The following is an 11,194-nucleotide window of genomic DNA, read 5'->3' as shown; positions in this document are numbered from 1 at the left end:
TAACAAGAAATATTCTTTAGTCCTTCTTAAGTACTTAAGAATATTCTTGACCACTATCCAGTGACTTTCACCTGGATCTGACTGGTATCTGTTCGTCATGCTCAAAACATACGAGACATCAGGTCGAGTACATAGCATGGCGTGCATGATCGATCCTATGGCTGAGGCATAAGGGATCTGATCCATGCGGTCTCTCTCCTCTCTAGAAGAGGGACCTTGAGTCTTCGAAAGACTAATGCCATATGACATCGTCAGAAATCCCTTCTTGGAGTTCTGCATGGCAAACCGAAGGAGTACCTTATCAATGTATGTACTCTGACTTAGGCCAAGCAACCGCTTAGATCTATCTCTATAGATCTTTATCCCTAGAATGCGGGATACCTCACCTAAGTCCTTCATTGAGAAGCAACTCCCTAGCCAGGTCTTGACAGACTGAAGCATAGGGATGTCCTTCCCAATGAGTAGTATGTCATCCACATATAATATGAGGAAGACAACTATATCCCCTACAACCTTCTTGTAGACACAAGGCTCATCTTCGTTCTTGATGAAACCAAACTGTTTGATTGCATCATCGAATCGAAGATTCCAGCTCCGAGAAGCTTGCTTTAGTCCATAAATGGACCTATGCAACTTGCATACTCTGCTAGTATGCTGTGGATCTACAAAACCCTCAGGTTGTGTCATGTACACATCCTCGAGTAGGTTTCCATTCAGAAACGCGGTTTTGACATCTATCTGCCATATCTCATAGTCATGGTAGGCTGCAATAGCAAGCATGATCCGAATGGACTTAAACATCGCTACTGGAGAAAAGGTCTCATCATAGTCAATACCATGAATCTGCTTGAAACCTTTAGCTACCAAGCGACCCTTATAGATAAGTCCATCCATGTCAGTCTTTCTCTTAAAGCCCCACTTGCACCCAATGGGTTTTACCCCTTCAGGTGGATCAACCAAAGTCCATACTTGGTTGGTGTACATGGATTCCATTTCGGATCTCATGGCCTCTAGCCATTTCTCAATCTGGTCTCAGCTTCCCGATAGGTGGTAGGCTCATCCTCTATGAGCACAATGTCATCATGGTCGATAAGAGAAATGAGTATCTCTCAGCTGACGACGTACCCTATCAGATCGCGAAGAGGTATGTCTACTTGAATCGGTTGTTGTTCCTCAACCCTTGTGGAACAACATCATCCACAACACTTTGTGGTTCCAGCTCAACTTCCATTGAGGTGATATTGTTCGCATCTTGAACTTCTTCAAGATCGAACGTGCTCCCACTAGTCTTTCTAGAAACAAAGTCCCTTTCTAGAAAGACCCCAGTCTTTGCCACAACTACCTTGTGCTGACTGGGAATGTAGAAGTAATATCCCTTAGTTTCCTTGGGATATCCAATAAAATAGCACTTGTCGGATTTGGGTCTTAACTTGTCTGAGACTTGACGTCAAACGTAAGCCTCACAACCCCAAATCCTCATGGAAGACACCTGGGCATCTCTCCCAGTCCATATCCTATATGGTGTCTTTATCACGGCCTTGGATGGAACTCGGTTGAGTATAAAAGCTACCATGTCTAGAGCATAGCCCCAAAGGTATGTCGGAAGATCTGTGTGACTCATTATAGATCGTACCATATCTAATAGGGTATGATTCCTCCTTTCGGATACACCATTCCACTGTGGTGTTCCAGGAGGAGTGAGTTGGGATAGAATTGTTGGTGCAGTGAGCACCAGATGATCGAACCTGAGTTTTGATTATGGCAAAAGGCTCAAAGTTAAGTGGTGGTGTTATCTAACAAAGTTCATGGAGCTTGCAGGAAAGTCCTAAGTGATACTTAGGCAAAAGTCCTAGCTGCGGTTAGGCAGGTAAAAACCCTAGGGGGTGGTAACCCTAGGTCATAGGGGGTGGTAACCCTATGCGGGAAATCTTGGCAGGTCGATGGCTTCAGGCAAAAGTCTTAGGGGGTGGTAACCCTAGGTGAAAAGTCCTGGTGTCGCGAACCAGGTGAAAGTCTGGACTAGCCGGGAAGCGGAGGTCCAGCAGAAAGTCCGGAAGCGTCGAGTGCCGAGCAAAAGTCCAGTCGATCTGGAGGATCGTACTGGCAACAAGTAAATCTCCTGAGTGGAGTAGGTGAGGACGCGTTCCCTGTAGAGGGAACAGTAGGCGTCGGGTCGACCTAGGGTTTCCGGTCGGAAACCTGAAGTCAGACTCGGATAGTCCGGAGACTGTTAATACTTCATTTATAATATCTGTTGTATTATGTGCTAACTTTGTGCTGCAGGGTAGTGTTTGGGACTAACGTATCTTGCAGGTGCAAAGAAACTTGCAAGTGCAAAGGAGCAACTTAAAGCCTCGGATGCAAGGCTGGAGCTGGCTGCGAGAAGCTGTTCAAGGCGCCTTGATGAACTGTGGAAGGCGCCTTGAACAGATGAAGGCGCCTGGTGAACAGTGGAAGGCGCCTTGAGTCTGTGATAAGATTCGACCAGTTCGCTCCTCATCTCCTTGGCTGACTCGGCTGTTCAAGGCGCCTTGGTGAACAGTAGAAGGCGCCTTGAACACCCTTTATAAGGGGTTTCGACCAGCAGCTCCTTACAACAACTTTCAAGCAATCTTTCTGCTACAAGCTGCTCACGAGACGATCCCGAAGTGCTGCTACGAGACACCGACGACCCGGAGCTCCGAAATCTTCAGATTACGATATTGTCGTCGGTATAACTGTACTTTTTCATTATACTTAACTGTATTACTTGTACTCTTGTCGAGCTTATAGTTGTTGCCCATGGAAAGCGATCAAGGATCGCGGGCCTTCGAGTAGGAGTCGTCACAGGCTCCGAACGAAGTAAATTCTCTTGTCTTTCTGTGTGTTTGTTTACTTTCCGCTGCGTTACTTCTCCGATAGTTGTTACGATTCCGATAATAGAACGATTTTAGCCACGAGCGCTATTCTCCCCCCCCCTCTAGCGCGTCTCGATCCTACAATTGGTATCAGAGCGGGGTAGCTTTGAACAGGTGCAACCACCATTCAAGCATTTTTCGTGGCTTTGTCGTGTGTATAGGGTAAAAATAAAACCTTACGCCTTTCGTTTTCTTTTTCCTCCAAAATTATTTTCGAAAAATTCATTTTCATCCTTTCACGGCTTATTAGTATTGATAAATTCTTCCAAGCAAGATTCGCAGGTTGGAAAGTTTTCCACCACCAATAAACCCAAAAGTCCATCGGCTATTAACCTTTAAATCCTACTCAATTTAATATGACCTAGCCTTAGATGCCAAAGATATATTTGGTTCATTTTCAAAGGATGCTTTCTCTTATTAGAATTAGAAGATGTGTTATTAATTTTCATTTATTGCATCGTGTGAGTTATTGGATTTAGAGTATACAAATTGCCAACCAATGTACTAGAACAGATAATCACTCTATTTTTCTTGAAAACTACTTTGTAATCAAAAGAAACAGAATATCCATCCTCAAATAGTTTAGAAACTGAAATCAAATTCTTTCTAAAACTTGTATACAAAGGCAATTTCTCAAAATCAATGTTTTATTCCGATCAAAGGATAAATAAACATCTCCCACTGCAATAGCCGTCACATTCGTAGCATTACCCATGTAAACAGTGATTTCCCCTTCTTGTAGTCATCTGGTTTCCTAGAACCCTTGCAATGAATTGCAGACATGATCAGTAACTCCCATATCTACACACCAGGTAGCGGTAGATAACACCACTAAACATGTTTCAATAACTAATGAATAAGATACACCTTTATCGTTCTCATTTTTTAGAGAACAATCCACCTTAGTGCCCAACTTTTGTTTCCAATTCAAACATTTGTAAGTGGGAGTTTTACCCATTAATTTTATTATCTTGTCAACCTAACTTTATGACAAATTAATAGTTGATTTTTCTTCAGTCACATAAATAATAGCAGTGACTCCGATGGGGAGGATACTATTAAATGTGTCTAAGTGTATACTATTACTTGATACTTAGTCCATTAAATATGATTGTACCCCTTCAGTTGGAGAAGATCACACGCTCCTAACCGTCCAATTACTTGATCAGTAATTTCCTATAACCGTCCAATAAGAAACTTTGATCTAGTGATCCGCAAACAAACACATCCGTTGTGGAGGAAGGCACATAGAGCCAACACGCAAGTTTGAATGCATCACTTACAAACCAGTAATGGAGACCGTATAATTTAAATAAAATTCCTCTCCCACTTAGTTATTTAGAGATGAGGAATTTTAACATACACACAAGCACACAAACACAGCATATCACAACATAAAAGGCAGTAAATATGAAAACTAATTTTCCAACTATTATGGCCTTGTCCATAGCTATCCTCCATGTGCCGCCAACCTTAGCCGCGGCCAACGGGTCATGTCGTCGCATCTATCTTGCTTCCTTTTCTCCTGCGCCTCTGGTCCTCAAATAGCACCACGTCTCGTAAGGATATGATCCACAACAAAAATAAAATTTCACATTTATCGATCCTATATTCCACGAAGGAATGTACATGTAATCTAGATCGAACAAAAATATAAAATCCTAAAACTAATACAGCTCCTGCTGTATTTAATAATTACAATCATGCACATATTTAAAATGACCTTGACATGTCCGAGGGTCCTATCACATACAATCACAATAGGCCATAATAGTTGGAGCCTACAACCACAGAGTTAATCTATTTGCACATCCTACTATTATCCTGCCTAAACTTATGTATGAAAAGTGCATAATTAACTGAAAACCAAACACACAAAGGCAAAAATCTAGCTCTGATACCAATTTTTGGTTGCTACTCGGAATACCGTTCTATTTCCCCTGTACAAAAATTTGTACAAGCAAAGAACTATCCTAGTTACCCATGTGCTCTACTGAAGTTCAATTTTGATTGAAAATGATGCTTAACATTATTAATCCAAATTGTCCTTCAGAAGTTAAACTTGGGTTGGAAATGATATTTAACATTTTTACTCCAAGTTTAACCGATGTTATTCATAAGTTAAACCATATTACAGAAGTTAATTAAATATCTATTTCAAAGATTGGCTTCCAGGTTAAACATGGCGAGGCACTAGGCCTTCTTGGGTATGTGATCATCCACTTCTTACAGTAAACTAGGTTTAACTACAGAGACCTCAATAGAAGAACAATATCGAAACATGAAATCGAAAAATAAAATCGATAACAAAATGATAACCTAAAATCGATAGCATCTTGTGTTGGTATTATAGAATCTATATAAAGAAAACTAACTAATTAATTTGAAGCGGAAACCATTAATTAGTTAAATATTTCTTTGTAGCTAAAAGACCTCTTAATCTTCTATTGTATTCCTTTCCTTCTCTTGGACATCATGTGGGCGATGATCTACCAAGATAACTCCACCCGAACCACTTCTTTGCCTCCAAGAAACTCGAGCCACCAAGGGATGCCAAAATAGGAAACTTCCTTTCTCTTCTTCTTCTCTTCCAAGTATCCAGCCACCAAAGAAAAAGAACTTTTTGATGTGTCGCCGGCCTTGAGAGAAAGAAACAAGGAGCAAGGGAAGAAGCAAGGGCCAACCACACAAGGATCAAGAGAGGAGACTAAGGTTATGTTATCATGAAGGCTCCCTCTCCCTCTCTTTTATAATCCTTGCTCAAGGCAAAAAAGGAAAGTTTAAAACAAAATTAAAACTTCCTTTTAATCCTTGCTAATTACTAAAAAGGAAAGTTTTAAAACAAAAAATTAAACTTCCTTTTAAACAATACATGGTCGGCCACACAAAAGTAAAAAGGAAAGATTTAAAACAATTAAAATCTCTATCTTTTTAAATTTCCTATTGTACATGGCAATAAAGGAAAGTTTTAAAAATTAATCTCTCTCTTTTAAAACATGTAGACAACTACAAAAAATGAAAGATTAATTAAAACTTCTCTTTTTAAATCATGGTTACAAAAAGGGAAAGTTTATCAAAAATTAAAATCTCTCTTTTAAACATTATAGATAACTACAAATAAGGAAAGATTTTAACAAAATTAATATCTCTCTTTAATCTTTTGTTGAAAGATATTAAAGGAAAGATTTTAAAATTTTAAAAATCTCTTTTGAAACCATGATGATGGCTATAAAAGAAAATTAAAATCTTCCTTTTAACCATTGTAGATAACTACAAAAAAGGAAAGATTTTAAATAAAATAAAATCTCTCTTTTAACCATTGTAGATAACTACAAATAAGGAAAGATTTTAACAAAATAAAATCTCTCTTTTAACCATTGTAGATAACTACAAATAAGGGAAGATTTTAACAAAAGTTTATTTTAAAAACAAAACTTCCTTTTCCTTTTCTTGTGGCCGGCCCCTAGCTTGAGCACCAAGCTTGGCCGACCACCTCTTGGCTTCCAAGCTCATGCTTGGCTGACCCCCTTGCACCAAGCAAGGGTATGGCTGACCCATTACTTGGGTAAGAAGTGGACTTTAAGGATACAAGGATTTATAAAGGCTACAACAGGGATCGAGTGGAGAAATTGGTTTTGGTCTCCCGATGAGCTTGAGCTTCCTGTGTTCGCCCCAGATACCCAACTCAAGTTCATCAATGATAACTCATATAACTAAAGAGTTATTATTGCACTACCGTACCAATCCCATATTACTATATGGGCTCCTTCTTATCATGAGTGTGTTAGTCTCCCTGTGTTTAAGATATCGAATGCCTATTAATTAAATGAGTTACTGACAACTCACTTAATTAATATCTAGCTCCAAGAGTAGTACCACTCAACTTCATTGTCATGCCGGACTAGGTCCACCTGTAGGGTTTACATGACAATCCTTATGAGCTCCTCAAGGGGACATCATCAACCTAGATTACTAGGACATAGTTTCATTCTATAATCAATAACACACCATATAAATAATATCATTTCCCAACTTATCGGGCCTATTCATTTAATAAACTAAATCGCACCCTTTGATAAATCAAAGAAATAAATATTAAGTACACGTGCTTGTTATTATATCATGATTAAGAGTACACACTTCCATAATAACAGAGGTATTATTCTTTTATATAGTCAGTATAAAAAAATACTACCTCAAATGGTTCTACTCAATACACACATAGTGTACTAGTGTAATTTTATAGTACTGAATGACCCGCCATGAGAAAGTATCATGGATCGTTATATGAGTGTCATATACTTTCTCATGTGACTATTAGTATGACTATCAGTCCTTGGACCTGAAGTCACCATGGTTTCCTACATAATGAGTTGCATACTTTGGCTTCGTCAAACGTCACCCGTAACTGGGTGGACTATAAAGGCGATTACTAGGTATGTAACAAATTATGCGGAGGGATGTGAGTGATGTCGATGGGATCTATCCCTCTTATATGACGGGAGCGACATCATTACTCTTGATAGAGTAAGACCACTAAATGCATGGCCATGCCCAAATCAGTCAATATGAGATATTGAGCTCATTTGTTTAGAGTGAATCTACTTGGATTTCAAGATATAGATTGATTAGATGATGGCACGGTCTATGCCTCAATTTAATTAATCTAGATGTCTAGGATAGAAGGACATTGTCATATATTGTGAGGGTCACAATTAGTAGTCACGAAGGTGATGTTGGATCTCAACATTCTTGTAAGTTGGGTAGTAATGATGTGTTGCTAGATACCGCTCATTACTTATGCTTCTAAATGGGTTTAGGAGAATTACCAACGTTACAAGAACGTATAGGGTCACACTCAAAGAGCAATTAGATGGAGATTAGATTCATATGATAAACCAAGAGGATTAGGTTCATGTGATGAACCAAATTGGATCAAGAGTAATCAAAATTAGAACTAATTGAGTTGGACTCAATTTGATTCATGTGTCCAATGAGTCTAATTAGATTATGATTCATTGAGTCAATTTAATTCAATGAATATAGATTCATTAGATTGAATTGATTTGATCAACCATGGGAGATAAGAGGTCAAGTTTGACTTGACTTGAGAGGGAAGATGAAGGGTTAAGTTTGACTTGACCAAATGCCACTTCATTGGTCAAGTTTGACTTGACCAAAGCCACTTGGCATGGGGTCGGGCAATGATGGTGTTACACATCATCAAGGCCACATTGTTTGGTCAAGATTGACTTGACCAAATGCCACCTCATGAGGGAGACCAAGAGCCTTGACTCTTGGTATCCCATGGAGGTTTATAACCTCTCTATTGTGGCCAGCCACTTGAATGTGTGAGTGATTGCATTTGTGTGCTCATTCAAGAGGTCTTCTTCTTCCTCCTCTCTTCCTCTCTTCTCTCCCTCTCTTCCTCCATTGTCGTGACCTTCTAAGGGTGCTAGCACACTCTTAGTTGTGTTTTTCTCCACCTATTGTTCGTGTGGATACACATAGAGGAGTGTACATTTAACACTCTCGAGATCCGGCAACCCTTCTAGACGAGCGAGAATTGCAAAGGGCTTCACTTCAAAGGTATAAACCCCTTTCTTGTATATCTAGTGTAGATCTAGGATTAGGAAACATGTACATGATAATTTTTATATATCTTTGCACGGATCTGTGGCAAGACTTTGGGGTTTCCGCAATGCAAAAAGCGGTTTTATGGCCCGAAAGTCCCAACAGTGGTATTAGAGCCACGTGCGAAGCATGTACTTATTTTGTTTTTTATTTTTATGAAAAATATCAGATCTGTAAATTTCTATAAATTTGCTATTTTTATGTATTTTATGAGTATTTTTCTCGTAGAGGCGAAGCAACAAGTGTTTGGACACTTGTAGGCTTCGACTACCAAGAAAAACTTTCCGAATTGGCAAGGTCTCGCCTAAATTGTTTTGGGACAGCGGCTCAAGGCGCTGTAAGATCGTAAATGGACACTCGTGTGACTCATTTAATGAGAAGGGTTGTTGCCCCTAACCCCGCAAGGGGCATTGTCCCGCGATCGCGCCCGAAAATCGCTAAACGGGACCGCCGGGAAATTGTGACTCATAAAATCATAAAAACAGTAGTAAAATTATAGAAATTTATATTTAATACATAATTTAGAATTATGTATGATTTTCTGATGGTCATGGCCCAAAAACCCAATGTGTTGTAATTCATAATATGGTCTGCGCGCCATTTTGTGTGATGTGCGTGTTGTATATATTATGCGACCTGCGTGTCGTACCTCCCTCATTTTTATATTCCTGTTGTAAAATAGTTTTAGGCTCAAATGTAACTCGAGTTTCATACTTGTAATGTACAAAAATTGGAGCGGTGGAAGGTCCACTCGAGAAGGAACGAGGAAGGTGTGAGCAACACATGATGGTCAAAGGGAGGAGCTTGGAGAAGCTATTGACCCTAGGTTGACCGTCCGATCTTCTCATTGGCTTGAGAAGATCATAGTAGGGCCATGACCTAATCAAAATTTAATTAATTGCTTGAGTATGTGATGCATGATAATGTAGAGTAATTAATTAGTGCCTTGATGCGTATAAGATACGAATCCACGATTAGATTAGATCTAAATCAACTCAACTCGAAATGCCTACCATGTTTTGATACCCATCACTACCTCGATCACATGTTGTTGTTGAATCTACCAAAGCAGAGCAACACATATTATCTTGGTAGGGTGCGGAGGGATATTCTTGGTCCCGCCTATCAAAGCTTGGGTGAGTACAAACTTAATTGGATTAAGTATAACTAGTTAACTCAATTGGATCGAGTATAACTATAGGCATTTTTCCAATAGTTGGAAAATAGGACAAAATCACATTTATATTAAATCTTGGGCGATTTAGCCAAAGCTAACTCAAGTTCTAATATAAATGAGGATCTTGATCCTATAAACAAGAGTTGCATAGAGATGTAATTGATAATTAGTTATTTACCAATCATACTAAGTCTTGGGCGATTTAGCCAAAGCTAACTCAAGGCGTAGTATGATGTGGATCTTGTCCCGAAAGAATTATAACTAATTGGTTAGAATCTAGTAAGTGTGGTTTGACCACATCCATGACTTGATTCAACAAAAAATTCTATAATTTAGTGGGAGCATCATTTAATTAAAGGTCTAATTAAATGATTAGTGGAATATGATATTTATTTTCTACATTTTTCTGTTGTAGATTGCCATGTCGACAAACATGAACGCATTCTCTCTACGTTCTATCCTTGATAAGGACAAGCTCAATGGAGCTAATTTCCTGGACTGGTAAAGGAATCTGAGAATCGTTCTCACACAAGAACGAAAATTGTATGTCCTGGAACAACCCATTTCCGAGGCACCTCCTGCCACTGCCACGCGAGCTGACCGAGATGCTTTTAAGAAGCATCAAGATGATGCATTAGATGTGTCATGCCTCATGCTCGCGACCATGAACTCTGAGCTTCAGAAGCAACACGAGTTGATGGGTGCTTATGATATGGTTGAACATCTTCGTCAACTATATCAAGGACAAGCGAGGCACGAGAGATTCGAGATCTCTAAGGCACTGTTCAGTGCAAGATGTAAGATGGGACTCTCGTACGACCATATGTGCTCAAGATGATTGAGTACATAGAAAACCTAAAGAGGTTGGGCTTCCCACTTGGCCAAGAGTTGGCCACTGACTTGGTCTTGCAATCCTTGCCAGAGAGCTACAGTCAATTCATCATGAACTACAACATGAACAAAATTGATAAGCCACTACCCGAGCTGCTTAGCATGTTGAGAAGTGCTAAGCTCAACCTTAAGAAGGTTAAGCCCTACTCCATTTTGATGGTACAAAAGCATAAGGGCAAGGGTATGCCTAAAGGCAATGGAAAGTCCCAAGCCAAGGGCAAAGGCAAAGCACTGAAACCCAAAGAAGGGGTCGCCAAGGATGCTACCTGCTTCCACTGCGGTCAGACCGGGCACTGGAAGAGGAACTGCAAAGTTTACCTGGAATATCTTAAGAAGAAGAGAAGTGAGATTTCTACTTCAGGTATATATGTTATAGAAGTTAATCTCTCTATTTCTTCATCATGGGTATTAGATACCGGATGTGCTTCTCACATTTGTACTAATGTGCAGGCATTGAGAAATAGCAGGGCATTGACGAAGGGCGAGGTGGACCTACGAGTAGGCAATGGAGCACGGGTTGCTGCTGTTGTTGTAGGGACTTACTTTCTATCTCTACCCTCTGGGCTTATACTTGAATTAAATGAATGTTGTTATG

This window comes from Zingiber officinale, chromosome 11A, assembly GCF_018446385.1.
Source record: "Zingiber officinale cultivar Zhangliang chromosome 11A, Zo_v1.1, whole genome shotgun sequence".
Classification (NCBI taxonomy): domain Eukaryota; kingdom Viridiplantae; phylum Streptophyta; class Magnoliopsida; order Zingiberales; family Zingiberaceae; genus Zingiber; species Zingiber officinale.
The sequence above is the reverse complement of the archived record's forward strand: the minus strand, read 5'-3'. Positions refer to the sequence as shown.